Source organism: Primulina eburnea, chromosome 10 (assembly GCF_022965805.1).
Source record: "Primulina eburnea isolate SZY01 chromosome 10, ASM2296580v1, whole genome shotgun sequence".
Classification (NCBI taxonomy): domain Eukaryota; kingdom Viridiplantae; phylum Streptophyta; class Magnoliopsida; order Lamiales; family Gesneriaceae; genus Primulina; species Primulina eburnea.
In genome coordinates this window covers 13,560,183-13,579,479 of record NC_133110.1, presented here as the reverse complement: position 1 = coordinate 13,579,479, position 19,297 = coordinate 13,560,183, and the positions used below count along the sequence as shown (strand labels likewise).

The 19,297-nt window shown below is 39.0% G+C and overlaps 1 long non-coding RNA gene across 1 annotated transcript in view; it reads left to right on the top strand.

The window, feature by feature from the left end:
* The first annotated feature begins 1,784 nt into the window (after positions 1-1,784).
* Positions 1,785-19,297, top strand: part of LOC140803125 (uncharacterized) — a 35,087-nt gene continuing 17,574 nt past the window's right edge. Inside the window, exon 1 of the long non-coding RNA XR_012111781.1 lies at positions 1,785-1,864. This is a non-coding gene — a long non-coding RNA (uncharacterized lncRNA). The remainder of the gene's footprint in view (positions 1,865-19,297) is intronic.

Genomic DNA, 19,297 nt, shown 5'->3' with positions numbered 1-19,297 from the left:
CATTAATATTTTCAATATCAATCTTCATAGTTTAATCTAAAATTTAATGAAACTCTAATCAAATAATTGCATGCACAATGATATTAGTATTATTAAACATTAAGAGACCTGAAGTAATTAAATTTAATGTCATTATCTAATTTTTATGTAACAAAAATCAGCTCAAACAAATGATAAAATATTTTATTTTGTTTAATAAAAAATATCGCCAAAGACTATTTTTATAAAATTTGTGGTTCGTCTACAATTATCATATGCTAATAAATATTTCTTTATGTTTATAAACCAAATCAATCTTTTAAAATATGATATCATCTCTAACAATTTCATAAATTTGAAATAATAAAATACTATCATATTTAAGTAATTATTCTAGTTAATTATAAGAAAATCATATAAAAATTATTTCTAAATTTTTTAATATAATATCAAGATTTTTTTTTTATTTCTGTGATATCATAATTTTGTGTGTTGTGTGTGTATTTATATACTCAATCAGGAGTAGTCTCTTGTGAGACGGTCTCACGAATCTTTATCTGTGAGACGGGTCAATCCTACCGATATTAACAATAAAAAATAATACTTTTAGCATAAAAAGTAATATTTTTCATGGAAGATCCAAATAAGAGATCCATCTCACAAAATACGATTCCTGATATCATCTCACATAAGTTTTTGCACTTAATCCGGAAGCCAATTTGCATGATTGAATTTTAGTTAATTTAGACTAATTTTTTTGCCACAATATAAAATACTTTTCATCAAATCAAGATTCTCTGCATTGGTGTCTCCTTTAAACCCTAAGCCTTCACCGCTTTCCACATGCGAGTCTTCTGTGCTTAATAATTATTTTGAATTTGGTGTAAATACGAAAGAAATCCGTTGTTTTTTTTTATGTACCGATAATCTTCGCTGTTTCACGGTTAAATTATTTCAACTCAAGATTTTTGTTAGCCCTTTATGTTTTCTGTAGTGGTTTTTGCCTTTCTGAAGTGCGTAAATTGATTTTAAAGTTCTGTGAATTTTTTTTGCTAGCATAAAGATGTCGTCTTTAAGGAATGCTATTCCAAGAAAAGCTCACAAGGAGCGCGCTCAGCCGTAAGTGTGATTATTTTTTGGGGCCATTAATTTCTTTATTGCCCGTTTTGAAATATTTTGACGTATATTTTTGGTTCACTCAATTGATGATTTGTTGTGTGTACCAGACATTTGAGAAGGAAATTTGGGCTGCTCGAAAAACAGAAAGATCGTGTCATTAGTGCACGATCCTATCACCAGAAGGAGCAGACTTTAATGGTAATTTCTACTACCCTGCGTCTTGTTGGTTTTGGTAGCATTTTATGAACGAAATTTGGCGAGTTCTTATTTTATGGTAAGTCGCTTCTGCGTGTTTATAACAGAAACTTAAGGAAAAAGCAGCATTGAGGAACCCAGATGAATTTTACTTCTTGATGATTAAAACAAAAACTGTTGGCGGAGTCCATTAACCTGAGTAAGCTGGAAAATTTTATTTTTATGAGGTTATTTGTTCTCTTTTGAGGATATTTATTTGAGTGTAATTTGAATATTAGTTGTTGAATGTGGATTTTGTAAAGGAGTCAGGCTAATAAGTACACTAACGAAGAGCTGATGTTGATGAAGACCCAAGACATTGGATATATTTTGCAGAAGCTTCAAACTGAAAAAAAGATTTTATTTTAGAGTTTCTGGTTTTTTGGGTCTCGGATTCTCGAGATAGCTGTCATGCATGTTCTTTATTCTGAAATTTAACTTTTTGGATGCAAAAAATTGAAAGACTTAATGGTATGCTGCATTCTCTTGACAATCAGTCATCATCCAAACATGTTTATTATGCCGACAACAGGTGAGTGATCAAGCCCTTTTTCTGCTGATTCTTGATAGTTTTCATACCCATTTTTTAGAGTAGTCAATTTCATGTTATAACAGTTATGTCACCACCAAAGTTTATTCTTTTCTCATTATTAGATATGGTCGCTTCTGATAGCTCAATTAGTTTATTTCTTAAAAGTCATTTTATTCCCTTCTGCTTTAGAAAGAATGTCTAATATATAATCTAGACAATTAAGATAAAACTATCTGAAGGCCAATTTCAAAAGTTCAATGACCAAGGGGCAATGAGACAGTCTGTAACATCCCAGATTCGACGACTGTCCTCACTATATTAAGACGGGTCTTTCCAGCGTGCTTATGTCCTCACTCACATGCACCCTGGGAAACTTCCCAGGAGGTCACCCATCCCAAAATTGCTCCAAGCCAAGAACGCTTAACTTTGGAGTTCTTATGTGAGGAGCTACCGAAAAGAAGATGCACTTTCGTGATATGAGTAGTACCAATCAAATCTTTTAAGCCCTCTTCAACTGTACAGTCCGTTACATTGAACAGTCTTGGAATCCCTAATGTCTCCAGATTTTCAAGGCGAAAACCACAGCTGCTAACTCCAGATCATGCGTAGGATAATTCTTCTCATTGTCTTTCAACTGGCGAGAAGCATAGGCTAAAGCTTTCCCACGTTGCATCAGCACTGCACCAAGACCCTTTTTCGACGCATCAGTAAAAACAACAAAGTCCTCTGAACCACTGAGCAATGCAAGTACTGGAGCTGTCGTCAACTTATCTTTCAATTCTTGGAATCCACTCTGACATTCATTGGACCACTCAAACTTCACAGTCTTCCTCGTCAGATTGGTTAATGGCAGGGCAATCTTGGAGAAATCTGAAATAAAACGACGATAATAACCCGCCAACCCAAGAAAACTACGTACCTCTGATACACTGGTAGGAATATGCCACCTCTGAACTGCCTCAATCTTCACTGGATCCACAGCTATACCATCCTTCGAAACAACATGGCCTAAGAAAGAAATCTGCTCCAACCAGAACTCACATTTCTTCAACTTAGCATACAACCTCTTCTCTCTCAACAACTGAAGAACAACTCTGAGGTGCTCTGAATGAAGCTCTCTAGTCTTGAAATAAATCAGTATGTCATCGATGAAAACAATGACAAAGCTATCCAAATACGGCTTGAACACACGGTTCATAAGATCCATGAAGACTGAAGGAGTATTAGTCAGACCGAATGACATCACAAGAAATTCATAATGACCGTACCTGGTCTGGAACGCCGTCTTAGGGATATCAGATTCCCTAACTTTCAACTGATAGTAACCAGATCGTAGATCAATCTTCGAGAACACTCTAGCCCCTTGCAGTTGATCAAACAAGTCATCTATCCGTGGCAACAGATACTTATTCTTAATCGTCACTTGTTGATCTCCCTATAATCAATGCAAAGCTGCAACGACCCATCTTTCTTCTTGACGAAAAGAACCAGAGCTCCCCAAGGCGAAGAACTCGGTCGAATAAAACCTTTATCCAAGAGATCCTGCAACTGCGTCTTCAACTCCTTCATCTCTGTAGGGTCCATTCTGTACGGAGCCTTAGAAATAGGAACCGTACCTGGAAATAGATCAATCACAAACTCCACATCTATGTCCGGCGGTAAACCCGGAACATCATCCTCAAATACATCAGAGAACTCCCTCGCAACATCAATATCATCAATATTCAATTTCACAATTCTATCCACATCAACAATCGAAACCAGAAACCCATCACAACCTCTAAACAATAACTTCTCAGCCTCAAGAAACGAAATGAAAGGAAGGGCCAGCGAAGTACCTGCACTGGCGAGCATACCTTCCTTAATGCCATCATCTGCAAATGTCACCGTCTTAGCAACACAATCAATCACTGCACGATAGGTTGGAAGCCAATCCATGCCAAGTATAATATCAAACGCAACCATCGGGATAACAATCAAATCAGCAAAAACCACTCGCTCATCAATTTGAACAGAGCACGCATACACAATAGATGTCGGACACAACACATCCCTCGAAGGCAAAACAACATTAAACTGGAAGGGAAGAACAAAAGGAACCATGCCCAAAGACCTCAAAAATAGTTCATACATAAAAGAATGAGTAGCACCTGTATCAATCAATGTCGTAGCTACTCTGCCTGAAATTAAAATAGTGCTAGAGATCACAGAAGAATCATGGTTTATACCTTCCTTTGTCATGGTAAAGATGCGACCCTGCACCTTCTCTTTACTCGCTCCTCTTAGATAGTCCTTGGTAATATGGCCTGCTGCACTTGGGACACAATGGCTTTTCGGGATCAAATGGAACTGTCGGTGGTTTAGGACTCGACTCTAACTTGCCTTTCCCTTTGAAACGATCTTTTCCTCTTTGATTCGAACCTTGGCCTCTCTGAGCAATAGCCTGCTGTCTCGCTTGTCTCTCTCTTGCAATGTCTTTCTCATCTTGTTCGGCCAACAAGGCCTTAGCCACAATCTCCTTGAATGTAACAGCTTTCGACATGTTAATGTCCCTTCTGATTTCTGCTCTAAGGCCTCTAATGAAATGAGCACCCTTGTCTTTGTCATTGGAAGCAATATACGGGGCAAACAGACAGCCCTCCTCGAACTTCAGAATATACTCGTCAACATTGATACCTCACTGTCGAAGCTCCAAGAACTCAGTCACCTTACGGGCTCGAAGTTCATCTGGGAAGTACTTGTCGTAGAAAAGATCAGTGAACTCTTACCACTTCAATGCCGGTACATTCACAATAACCTTGGTAGCATTCCACCAAATGCGTGCAGCCTTGACTAACATGAACACTGCACAACTGATTCTGTCCTTGTCTTCAAAGTTGAGATGATCAAAAATAGCCTCAAGTGCCTTGACCCACTCTACTGCCACCAACGGATCAGTGCTTCCTGCAAATTCTGGCGGATCCATCCTCTTGAAAGCAGTAAAGATCGCATCGGTTCCAACTGCTTGAGCCACTTGGCCTCTCACCTGACCTCTACCTTTACCTGTACTTTGCAGACGGAGCAACTGCTGAATCTGCTCACTAGACCATAGCTTGCTCTTTCAGTAACTTGCCAAACTCATCGACAACTCTAGAGAAAGAACTATCCTCACCCTCTGCGGCTTTCCTCTTAGGAGGCATCACTCCTACAATGTGCTCACACAATACATATCAATAGATAACAATGAATAGATGTAGAAGAAGACATACCCGGACCGTTGAAAGTAGACGAAGTCATATGTATTGGTCCGAAGAACGGGGCTCTGTTACCACTAAATGTGACACCTCTGACCCGAATTAATAAAATAACAGCGGAATTTAAATTTTTTCATAAAAAGAAAGAAGGTTACCAAATACATTTCCATAAAACATTTACAATCAAAAGTAAATATATGATCATTCAAATGATATAGCAAAATACAAAATATCATTACTATGATCATGTCCAAAATTGTTTACAAAAGACCTTCTTCCTTCCATCTATATGCATATGACTCCGACCCCAATCAACGTCCTGGCTCGTCGCTCTTATCTGCATCACATGAATAAATGAAATGAGTATGAAACTCAGCAAGTGGAACTCTTACATATCAATGTACATAGCATACTCTGTAAAACATGGCTTTAAAAACATTAAATACCATCTACTCTTGAAATAAGAATATCATAGCAATAATAACAATAACGATGATATTTCTCTTTTTCTGTGTTGGATTGATATCTATATAGTATCTCTGTCTATGTACCTATATCCCATCGATATAAATCAATAACTCTGAGAGATATAAGCCTATGGTCGTTGATCAACTAATTGCATGCAATCTCTAACTATGTATCTATCAATCCAATAAATCAATTTGAACTCTCTCTTTGGCATTTCATCAAACACTTTGAAGACTTTAATATCTTGTATTCTCTTTTCACAAATTGAGACATAAAATGCCTCTAATATATACAACAAATTGTACCAATACATAATTATGAATCAATGAAGGGAATAACACGTTAAAAATACCATACATATATTTTCATGTGAGCATAATTGTGGGGACCCGGACGCTAATCATAATCATAATCGTCATTAGGACTAATTAATCAATTATAAAACAGGGTCTAATTTTTTTTTTAAAATGCGGAACGTAGTGCAATAAAACATATATACATCTCATTATATAAAAGTACAAGTCATGTACCACAAACATTCATTCAACTAAGGTTTAAACATCTAATATCAGGTGTTTGACCCTATATCTAATCCAAGTCCGGAGCCACCACTCTAATCACGATCTCTCCTCATCTCCTGGACCCTGATCCTGTCCCACTTGTTGTCAAGTACACATACAAACAAGACAACAGCCGGATAACTCCGGTGAGAATAAATCCCAGTATAAATCAAAGAACATGCAGTCATATAGTCAATATAAAGCATGAAACATATAACAGTAATACATATCAAAATCAGAAATGTAATCAATATCAATCTGTCGACAATACTCGTGACTCCACGACTCAGACTAGACTCAATCCTAGCCTAGGGATCCCGGCGTCCAGATGTGGTATTCCTATATCGACAAACAGTAATAGAAAAGACTCCAGTTCTATTCAAGTCGATATAACCAAACATCCAGTGTCCAGACATATCCGTCATAGACTGTGGTCTATCTCCAATACACTATCTTGTGACATCGTGCAATGTACCCGTGGTTACCTGCCACTATCAGGTACTTCTGTCACAAGATTACTCGTCTAATGCATGCTTCTATAAATCCATAGAACAAGCATTTAAGCAAATCATTAAACACAATGATAAACAATTAATAAGTATGTGATTTAGGGAAACCCAAGTACATCCTACTTGAGTCGATGTCCCATTACACATTGACTTATACCTTTCGTTTGCAGTTTCAGTCTGGAATCCAAACTCTGTAAATCCCTCAATCTAGCACCGGCAATATCAATGATATCATATCAATATACCGTTAAAATCAATACCAATCTGATCAATCATTCAATTCAACGGTATAATCGCGCAATCCCGATATTCCAGTCAATAAAACATAACCAGACATCAATTACAAATCATAACTCATATCCTGATATAATCTGTACTTCATTCATACTCCAGTTCTGTCCAATTTCCAATCCACAAAATCATAAAATCATAACAATTCCATAATCAGTCCGTTTTTCAGTTTGACTTCTATTCTACGATGTTTAACATGTCAAGAACATCATATATGAATTCCATTCAATTCTGACAACATCATAATTTCAAAACATGTCAAAACGTTGTAAAACGTACGTCCAGTGATATCCTATGTTGATAGGAACTCGGTACTGAAGTCGGATTTAAGATCAGACGGACGGATTTTTCACACAAATTCTCTGTACTTTTTCTCAATTTCTTTCGTTTGTTTTCCTTCTGAAATCGATTGTTCTATATATATATATCTCACACATGCATCAAGCCAAATGGCTTAGTCTCTATACCACACGTCTCGCGCTCGGGAGGTGGTAAATTACCGCTCGGGCGCTTGCTTGGCACTCGGGCGGTTAAAACTTACCGCCCGGGCGCGGGAGGATTTGTCACAACTATTAGGTACTGGCGCTCGGGCAATCACAAATTAGCGCTTGGGCGCCACATCTTTTGCCCGAGACATTCCTTATTGTACATTGGCGCTCGGGCGGTTATTTTCTACCGCTCGGGCGCCAATAGTTCTGTCTAAAAATTACACCCTTCAAATGTTTAACCAATTCTGGTCTCGTCATAGCCCATCTATAATTATATCAATTTAAATTCAATAATCTTCACTTATCATGATATAAAATCCAGGGCATTACATTTATCCCCCCCTAAGATACGATTTCGTCCTTGAAATCACAAGCAATCAATCGTATTAACAAGAAGTATCTACAAAACTATATAAGAAATTTACATTAGTGAAACAATGCTGGGAATTCCTGTCTCATGTCAGATTCAGTCTCCCACGTGGCTTCTTCAACACCATGACGAGTCCATTGAACTTTTACAAGTGGAATTGTCTTTGTTCTGAGCTGTTTTTCTTTACGATCGATAATCCGAATCGGTTTCTCGACATAACTCAATGTCTCGTCCAGCTCGGTCTCGTCTAGTTGAATCACATGTGTATCATCAGGGAGATATTTCTGCAGCATAGATACATGAAAAACATCATGTATTCCAGATAATGAAGGCGGCAAGGCAAGTCGATAGGCACGATCTCCTATCTTTTCGAGAATTTCATAGGGACCGACATATCTTGGAGACAACTTCCCTTTTTTTCCAAATCGGACAACACCCTTGAAAGGAGAAATCTTAAGGAACACTCGGTCTCCTGCCTCAAATATCAACGGTCTACGTCAAAGGTTGGCATATTTGGCTTGTCTGTCTTGAGCTGCCTTCATTTTCTTCCGAATAAGCTTCACTTTTTCAGTCAAATCTCTGATCATATCAGGTCAAGTTTCAGGAACTTCAGAGATATCATCCTAATAAAGAGAGGATCGACACTTCTTTCCGTACAGTGCCTCGAAAGGAGCCATCTCAATACTCGTTTGATAGCTATTGTTGTATAAAAATTCACAGAGAGGCAATGCATCCTGCCAATTAGTGCTAAAATCCAGCACTACAGCTCTCGGCATATCTTCTAATGTCTGGATCGTATGCTCTGATTGTCCATCAGTCTGTGGATGATATGCGGTACTTAGATGTAACTTCGTACCGAGAGCTTGCTGCAAACTCTGCCAGAAGTGCGAAGTAAACCGAGGATCACGGTCTGAAACAATTGACTTCGGCACTCCGTGCAGTCTAACCACTTCCTTAACATAGATATCGGTCATCTGATCATATCTGTACGTCATTTTGTATGGAATGAAACATGCAGATTTGGTTAATCGGTCAACCACGACCCAAATCGCATCACAACCTCGGGAGGATCTCGGTAACTGGGTCACAAAATCTATGGAAATGTGATCCCATTTCCATTCAGGAATGGACAAACTCTGCAACAATCCTTCTGGTTTCTTTCTTTCAGCCTTCACCTGTTGGCAATTCAGAAACTTTGATACAAATGTAGCAATGTTCGCTTTCATTTGTTTCCACCAGTATTGTGTCTTCAAATCATTATATATTTTCCTGCCACCAGGATGAATGCTAAGTCGGCTGTTGTGCGCTTCTGTCAGTAACCGCTGTCTCAAATCCGAAATATTTGGCACAACAAGACGATTATTCACATACAAAATACCATTTTGAACCTGATATTCCGATCGATGCCCAGCTCTAACCATAGCAATCGACTTCTGTATATTCTGATCACCTTTCTGAGCCTCTTTAATTTTCAAAATCAGCTCTGGTTCAGCTTGAATAGTATATAATCTCATGGGTCTCTGATTTGTCTCAAATACTAGTCCAGACAAACAGCAGTCTTTAACTAAATTCGAAACACCCATAGTCGATAAGGATAATGAACATACCTTTCGACTCAGTGCATCTGCTACTGCATTGGATTTTCCCTGATAGTATTTAATTTCACAATCAAAGTCTTTCAATAAATCCAGCCATCTCCGCTGTCTCATATTCAATTCTGACTGTGAAAAGAGATATTTCAAGCTTTTATGATCAGAATAAATCTCAAATCTCTCACCGTACAGATAGTGTCGCCATATCTTCAACGCAAAGACTATGGCTGCCAATTCAAGATCATGAATTGGGTAACGAGATTCATGGGACTTCAGCTGTCTTGAGGCATAGGCAATCACATGCCCTCGCTGCATCAAAACACAACCCAATCCTCGGTGAGATGCATCACAATAAACGACAAAATCACCAGTACCTGACGGGATAGTCAACACCGGTGCACTGGTTAATCTTTTCTTCAGTTCAAGAAAAATGGTCTCACATTCTTCAGACCAGACAAATGGAGCATTTTTCTGAGTCAACTGCGTAATAGGCTTGGCAATACTCGAGAAATCTTTAATAAAACGTCGATAATATCATGCTAAACCCATAAAGCTGCGAATCTCTGGTACAGATGTCGGTCTCGGCCAAGAAATCACTGCCTCAACCTTACTGGGATCGACTGCAATACCATCTCCGGATATAATATGCCCCAGAAATACCACTTGTTTCAACCAGAACTCGCATTTCGACAATTTAGCATATAGTTTCTCAGCCCTCAAAATTCGCAACACTATTCTCAAATGTTCAGCATGCTCCATCATATTCTTTGAATAAATCAAGATATCATCAATGAATATAATAACGAAATCATCCAGATATCTCTGAAATATGCGGTTCATCAATCCCATAAAGACCACCGGTTCATTCGTCAAACCAAATGGCATGACAATAAATTCATAGTGTCCATACCTGGTTCTAAATGCCGTCTTTGAGATATCAGAATCCCTGACTCTCAGTTGATGGTATCCAGATCTCAGATCGATCTTGGAATACACCGAAGAACCTTGCAACTGATCAAACAAATCATCAATACGAGGCAAGGGATATTTATTCTTTATCGTTGCCTTGTTCAGTTGCCTGTAGTCTATACAAAGTCTCATTGACCCATCTTTCTTCCTCACGAACAGTACTGGAGCACCCCAAGGAGAAACACTCGGTCTGATATACTCCTTGGCCAGTAAATACTCCAACTGTTCTTTCAACTCTTTTAATTTGATCGGTGCCATCCTGTAAGGAGCCCTCGAGATCGGAACTGTTCCTGGCATCAACTCAATGCTGAAGTCTATCTCTCGAATCGGAGGTAATCCAGGAATCTCATCCGGAAAGACATGAGCAAACTCACACACCACCGGCAAATCCGCCATTGATGGGCTCGGTTTCAGTAAGTGTACTGAATATATCAGGAATCCATCCGCTCCTTTCTGCAATAATCGTGTCATATTCATTGCAGATATCAAAAGAATTCTGGCTCGAGAACCCTTACCGTAAAATTTCCACTCCTCAGCCATCTCAGGTCTGAATCGAACAATTTTGTGGAAACAATCGACTGTAGCTCCGTACTTGGTCAGTGTATCAATACCGATAATACAATCAAAATCAGATATCCCAAGCACAATACAGTCTAAATCAATCGTATGCCCATCGTACTGCAGTATACAAGATTTAACAGACTTCACTGATATCAAACCTGTCCATAACGGAGAAGAGACAGATACTACCGCAGCTAATGACTCAATAGGCAATGCATGACTCAATGCAAACCTCTCAGAAATAAAAGAATGTGATGCACCAATATCTATCAATACGTATGCAGGATAACCAAGAATAAAACAGTTACCTGCTACAACGTCATCAGGTGCATCCTGTGCCTGCTCCTCGGTCAAGGAAAACACTCTGGCCTGCTGTCTAGGAGGCTGGCTCACTGTCTGGCTTCCTCCTGGCCTCTGCTGTGACTGGGTAGACGGTGCTGGCTGAAAAGAATGAACAGCAGATAGTCATCTACCTGCCTGAGTCGCTGATCCAGATGACTCAGCTGCCTGGGATCCCTGGGCACCTCTCTGGGGACACACTCGGGCAAAGTGTCCCTGTTGCTTGCAGATACGGCAGATGCCAAACACTCCTCGGCACTGCTCAGTGGAACGCTTCCCTCCACAAGTATTGTAAATAGGTCCGGTATAGCTCTGGCTCTGTCGAGGACTCCCAGAACTAGAAGAACTGCTCCCCGACTTCTTGAATTGCTTCCCTCTCGTCTTCAAGAAGTCCTTCTTTCCACCACTACTGCTGCCACCTTCAAATCGAGGAGGTGGTTGATGTGCTCCCGGTGCCGAAGGCACAAACGAAGCCTCTCTTTGTCTTATCAGGCCGGCTTCGGCTCCCTTAGCCCTATTCAAAGCATCGGTAAAGTTGTTCGGTCTTCCCGTGTTTACCAATGTGAATATTTCCAGGTTCAGGCCGTTAATGAACTGATCCGCCACGGCCTCGTCATGATCCGCCACATGTGGAGAAAAACGCAATAGGGAAGAGAACTTGGCCACATACTCCTCAATATTAAGCTGGACCTGTCTTAAGTTGGCGAATTCGGCTCCTTTGTCTTTCCTATATGACACTGGAAAGAACCTCTGATAGAATTCAGTTTTAAATACATTCCAGGTCATGGTCGTACCTCGGTGTTCCAATGCCCGTTTTGTTGTGATCCACCAGTTTTTTACAACATCGTGTAACTGGTGTCCGATCAACTTCACCCTCCGCTCGTCAGTATATTCTAAAGAATCGAACATCATCTCAATATCATCCAGCCAACTTTCACAATCCACTGAATTTTCGGTTCCTTTCAGAGTGGGTGGATGGAAACACTGAAATCTCTTCAACAGTGTCTCCATGGGTGTCGCTGTCACATCCATGGGAGGGTTCGATGTACTACCCTGCTCCGGTACTCTCCTCGGAGGCATATCTGAAACTCAAAAGAGTTAGCAATCCCAAACCATAATCCTGTTTCAGTCCTCCTCCGATCATCTTACTGCTGATCCAGAATTGGCTCCAATTCATATTTAATAACACATGTTTTCAAATCAAATCAGATAAACAGATAAACATGTATTATAAAGCAGTAAACCATGCTAGCAATCAAAAGCAGGAAAGAAAACACATTCTACCCCGCTCACTAACTCCTATCTCAGTCTCAAGAATCTATCGCTCTGATACCACCTGTTGTGGGGACCCGGACGCTAATCATAATCATAATCTTCATTGGGACTAATTAATCAATTATAAAACAGGGTCTAAATTATATATATTTTTTTTAAAATGCGGAACCTAGTGCAATAAAACATATATACATCTCATTATATAAAAGTACAAGTCCTGTACCACAAACATTCATTCAACTAAGGTTTAAACATCTAATATCAAGTGTTTGACCCTATATCTAATCCAAGTCCGGAGCCTCCACTCTAATCACGATCTCTCCTCATCTCCTAGACCCTGATCCTGTCCCACCTGTTGTCAAGTACACATACAAACAAGACAACAGCCGGATAACTCCGGTGAGAATAAATCCAAGTATAAATCAAAGAACATGCAGTCATATATTCAATATAAAGCATGAAACATATAACAGTAATACATATCAAAATCAGAAATGTAATCAATATCAATCTGTCGACAATACTCGTGACTCCACGACTCAGACTAGACTCAATCCTAACCTAGGGATCCCGGTGTCCAGATGTGGTATTCCTATATCGACAAACAGTAATAGAAAAGACTCCAGTTCTATTCAAGTCGATATAACCAAACATCCAGTGTCCAGACATATCCGTCATAGACTGTGGTCTATCGCCAATACACTATCTTGTGACATCGTGCAATGTACCTGTGGTTACCTGCCACTATCAGGTACTTCTGTCACAAGATTACTCGTCTAATGCATGCTTCTATAAATCCATAGAACAAGCATTTAAGCAAATCATTAAACACAATGATAAACAATTAATAAGTATGTGATTTAGGGAAACCCAAGTACATCCTACTTGAGTCGATGTCCCATTACACATTGACTTATACCTTTCGTTTGCAGTTTCGGTCTGGAATCCAAACTCTGTAAATCCCTCAATCTAGCACTGGTAATATCAATGATATCATATCAATATACCGTTCAAATCAATACCAATCTGATCAATCATTCAATTCAACGGTATAATCTCGCAATCCCGATATTCCAGTCAATATAACATAACCAGACATCAATTACAAATCATAACTCATATCCTGATATAATCTGTACTTCATTCATACTCCAGTTCTGTCCAATTTCCAATCCACAAAATCAGAAAATCATAACAATTCCATAATCAGTCCGTTTTTCAGTCTGACTTCAAGTCTACGATGTCTAACATGTCAAGAACATCATATATGAATTCCATTCAATTCTGACAACATCATAATTTCAAAACATGTCAAAACATAGTAAAACTTACGTCCAGTGATAGACTATGTTGATAGGAACTCGGTACTGAAGTCGGATTTAAGATCAGACGGACGGATTTTTCACAAATTCTCTGTACCTTTTCTCAATTTTTCACACAAATTCTCTGTACCTTTTTTCTCAATTTCTTTCGTTTGTTTTCCTTCTGAAATCGATTGTTATATATATATCTATATATATATCTAACGCATGCATCAAGACAAATGGCTTAGTCTCTATACCACACGTCTCGCGCTCGGGCGGTGGTAAATTACCGCTCGGGCGCTTGCTTGGCTCTCGGGTGGTTAAAACTTACCGCCCGGGCGCGGGAGGTTCTGTCACAACTATTAGGTACTGGCGCTCGGGCGGTCACAAATTACCGCTCGGGCGCCACATCTTCTGCCTGAGACATTCCTTATTGTACATTGGCGCTCGGGCGGTTATTTTCTACCGCTCGGGCGCCAATAGTTCTGTCTAAAAATTACACCCTTCAAATGTTTAACCAATTCTGGTCTCGTCATAGCCCGTCTAGAATTATATCAATTTAAATTCAATAATCTTCACTTGTCATGATATAAAATCCAGCGCATTACAATAATAAATGAGATTCCACTTACAACCAACAAGAACACCTTCAACTAAATCTCTTGGTAAACAACCTACAACAATAAACCATATATAACACCATCAATAATCCAATAAACACAAATCCATACCAATAAATCCATAAAACCAACATAATCTACAAACCCTTAACATCTCTCACACCAAAACCAAGAATAAACTAAACCAAAAGCTTATCTTAGCTTCCTTGAACCAACAAGAATCTTAATCTCACCACAAATCACCAACAAGAAACTTGAATCAAGGAAATGAAGAGAAAAAATGAAGAAACCCTAGTCTCCAAGGAGAGAAAAATCGAGAATGAGGGGAAGGAAATGAGAGAAATGAGCCAAATCATCCAATTATATCACTTAAAACTCGAAACACGCTTCTACTGTTCATCGACCGCGGGTGCGCTCCAACATGCACCGCGGTGCGGTGTGCCCTCGGCATCACAACCAAAATTCCATAATTGACGACCGTGGGTGCGGTCCTTAACTTACCGCGGGTGCGGTGTCCTCTCGGCCAATACACCACAGGTGCGGTAAATTTACACCGCGGGTGCAGTGTGACTTCGGCAAACCCAACAAAATTCTGAAATACAGACCGCGGGTGCGGTCCTCTACTAAGCGCGGGTGCGGTCACCCCTGAAGCCAACAACCAACTCTACGCAACAAAGATAGAATCGCAACGCTGATACAAAACAACTACACAACAACTAATATCAACAACACCACGAAACAATTATAACCAGCAATACTATAACCCATAATCACAACTCTTAACATCAAAACTATACTAAATCTTAACCAATTAATCAATAATCATACGAAAACTTAAACCGTACCGTACACCAGACTTGGCTATTAGACGCACGCTCTAGGATGCGTCTAGGGTGCATACTGTTCTATACATAACCCATACGTAACTAACATGCATAATTCCATAGTTTATTTAAATTTAAATACAGAACAATAAAAATCTGGACGTAAAATATCTCATGAAATCATGCTGATAACATAATTCATGCTTTAAATAAAATGCGCAAATGTAAAACTTACAGACCGAAGATGTGACTTTGTGAGCTTCTCGAAGTCAGTAGTAGTACAACCCTATACAGAACCATTGCTCTGATACCAGCTGTAGAGGCCTAAAAATCCGTGCTTGAAAATTTGCGAAAAATTTAAAAATTTTATTTTTAAATAATTAAAATTGCCTCAATCATAAATGAATTGATAAATAATGTTTGATGTTCAAAGTGACAGCTGAAGAAATTAACATTTTTGCGAAATAACAATAAAAAGTTTATCCAACGATTAATCAATTGTTTGAGCAATAAAATAATAAATGCTGAACTGAGGTCCTCGGTTCCTACTACTGCCGACTTGAGCTGGCTCATTGGTCCCCGCCCTCGATCCCGACATCATCATCAGCACCTACAACAATCAAGTCTATTGAGTCTAAAGACTCAACATGCATATATCGTAAATAACGAGTAAATACTTTAGTAGAATTTCATGGGAGTAAAAATGTCATGTCATGAGGCATAAAGTAAAAATATCGTGTCTGATTAATTATAATACGTGCATAACTGAACTGGGAAATCATAATGAAAATGGTTGCTCCTTGGAGCCCTGTCATGAAATAACTTGTAGTAATTTTTCTGGTGAGATTATGGTCTACGCAAGTGGTCCCTGAACTGAACCGACCGGACCGGTAACTGGCGACCGGGTTTAATAATGTACGTCTGATCAGACTACTGCCACAGTATACTGGGTGAAACAAGTGAACTGACCGGTAACTGGCGACCAGGTTTAATAATGATCCCATGGTAGTAAAGTGACCACAAGCAATATCGCATAAATCTCAAAATTTGTATTTTTGCACGTAATATAATTAAATAACAGAATTAAATATCACGTACTAAATTACTGATTGTATTGGATCGCTCCCAGGCTCGCTGCAACCTAAATATGCCATGAAAAATATGCAATAGCTTTTACTTGACCAAACTATGCAATTAAGTTCGAAAACGCGACAACTACTTCCAACGACTTCGTATTTAATCATGACCCCGAGCCAACCTGAACCAACACTGAACCGTCATATAGTCATGATTAAAATACGCTTAAAATGATGAAATAATTCTCCTAAAGTGGTGAGGGTCGAAATCTAGGTGAAATGGAGGCCAAAACATGAAACGCTCTTTCGAGTGTCAATTTGGCACATCGCACCGTAAATTCTCGTACGACCTCAAAAATGATCTGAATCACGAATGGCCAAAAACATGACCTTCCTAACTCAATGAGGCATTGTCCAGTCCAAGTCCACATGCTAAAAGCCAAACAAGAACTCGAATGAGCCACTGAACTGTCACAGCAAGTTGCTGTCCAACAATACAGCAGCTGTGCTTTGGTTTCTTGCGTCGATTGTGAGGCTAATGGCCATTGGGGCTTGAAACACCAACCAAAACCTCTTACCAACATCCCGAGGATTGATTTGAACCATGGCTAAGGGCCCTAGGCCAGCCACAATTCGCACCATTCCAGCAAACATCAGAAAACGCCTACCGAGAACACTCATATGTGCGTGTGTAGTGTTGTGTTTCATTTGATGTCTCCTGCCGTTCCAGTGGCCATTTGATTGACCATGGCACGATCTAGACATCTTGGGGCATGGTATGAACCGTGGCTAAGGGCCATATGCCAACCAAGATCCACACCATTCCACAACAATCGAAACACACTAGATGTCAAAAGGAGAGGGGAGTGATATAACCATGGCTATAGGCCTTGGGGCAGCCAAGATCATATTCATTTCCCCTTTGACAGCAAACTGAAATTCGTAAACTCAAATGGACAAAAGGTGGAGTTGCTGTCATTTTCGTGTTTTCCAGCGTGCATGGGGTTAAATGAATGGACCAACACGGTCCTAATGCATCCTACTACATGTCTAGATGTCGCCTTGGGAGCCTGGAATCGAACCAATACCTGAAACCCACAAAACAAAGCAAACCGTGAAGCTTGTCATGAAACCAAAAAAATCTGCATCTTTATTTTCTGAAAACTTTTGATAGATTTCGGTTTTGTCATGGAAATAATGATCATGAAATGAAAAAAAATTTGATAGTAGGACTTGATTGAAGAGTCAAGGAAGAATATATGCATGCCTAGTTTCGTTTGAATGAAAAACGAAAGAATGAGACGATACGACGCGAAGGAGGTGGAGCGTTTTCTTTTCTTGCTTTTACTGAATTTTTTTCTCTCTTGCTTTAGCTATGAAGCTCATGAAGTTTCTACTCTAAAATGCTCTGAATTTCGGTGATAGGGAGGGGATAATATTGGTTAAGAGTGAGGGAGATGGGTGCAAAATATAGGGAAACAAGCAAGACCAAGTCTACTATTTTTTAAATTTGAATTCTTGTTGCTATCAAATATTGGTTGGAGGAATATTAGAGGTGCATGTGGCCGATTCTTTCATGTTAACTAGACTAGGATATTGTTTATTAATAAATTAATTAAGGTTGATTAATAATTAAAAAGGTTATCATGCTAAAAATGACAAAGAATGGGTTAAAGGTGAGTTGGCATGTCCTTGCTTAATCTACTAAGTGGTGGCCAAATTTTGGTATAAAAATGAATGGAAATTGTTGATTATTTACTAAATTTGTAACCCTTAAAAGTCTTACCTATCCTTTAAATAATTTAGTGAATTAACCCCTTACTTATTGGAACTTAAATGAACTTATTTTCTACTCACCTCAAGTTGATTAAATAATTCCTTAAACCTCCTTTTAACTTCAATTAACTTAATTGCTAGCTAAAATAAATTCTGGAAATGTTTTCTGAATCTTAAATTTTATCTTTAAACTCCAACTCCAATCCGGCCTCACTGAAATAACTGAAATGCTAAAAAAAATTAAACTACTGCGTAAAATAATTAAATTTAGAAACTCATGCAATAAAAATCATTTTAATTCAAATACTAGAATTATGAATGGCTTATACGTAGTCTAATTTACGGGTTCTACAACAGTGGAGTATCCAGTCAGTGCCAGGTGCTCACGCCGTCATGCGGAAAATTGTATGTATGGTTCGAGAAAGTGTTACAAGTGTGGTAGTACTGATCACATTTTGAAGAATTGTCCTCAGAAGGATCTGCCTACCCAAGGCAGAGTTTTTGCTCTTCATGCCGCGGAGACTAACCCGGAGACGATGCTCTTGACAGGTACCTTAAATATTTAATTGTATTTGAAATTTAGTATTTTGGGTTAAGATTTTGAAATTAGAATTTGTGACAGGATTGAATGTTCTAATCAGTGTTAATTACGAGAATTTAGGTTAGAAGAACTTCGACCTTTGCATGTCTATAAGCATAGTTCTTGTAAAACTATTGGGTTTAGCATGATATTCCAATCTTTCAGGGAGAATTTTTATAGCCGGTTCGCTACGAATGCCTTGATAGATTCGGGGGCTACTCATTCATTCATTTCTGAGGTTTTTGCAAATTTCCTCAATATCAAGACCATTGGGCTAGATATAGCATATTCCGTAGTTCTGCCTTCCGGAGAGGAGATGACGGCGACTAATGTGATCAGAGACATAGACCTCGAACTTCATGGTAATCTTGTTTATGCGGATCTTATCGTGTTGCCGATGCCAGAGTTTGATATCATTCTGGGTATGGATTGGCTAATGAGGAACAGAGTTCTAATTGACTTCCAGCGGAGATCTGTTCTAGTCCGACCACCTGGAATGGAGCAATTCTTATTCGAACCAGACAGGTATTTTAATTTACCGCGTATGATATCCTGTGTCCAGGCTAGGAAGCTCATTAATATAGGGTGCCAAGCATTT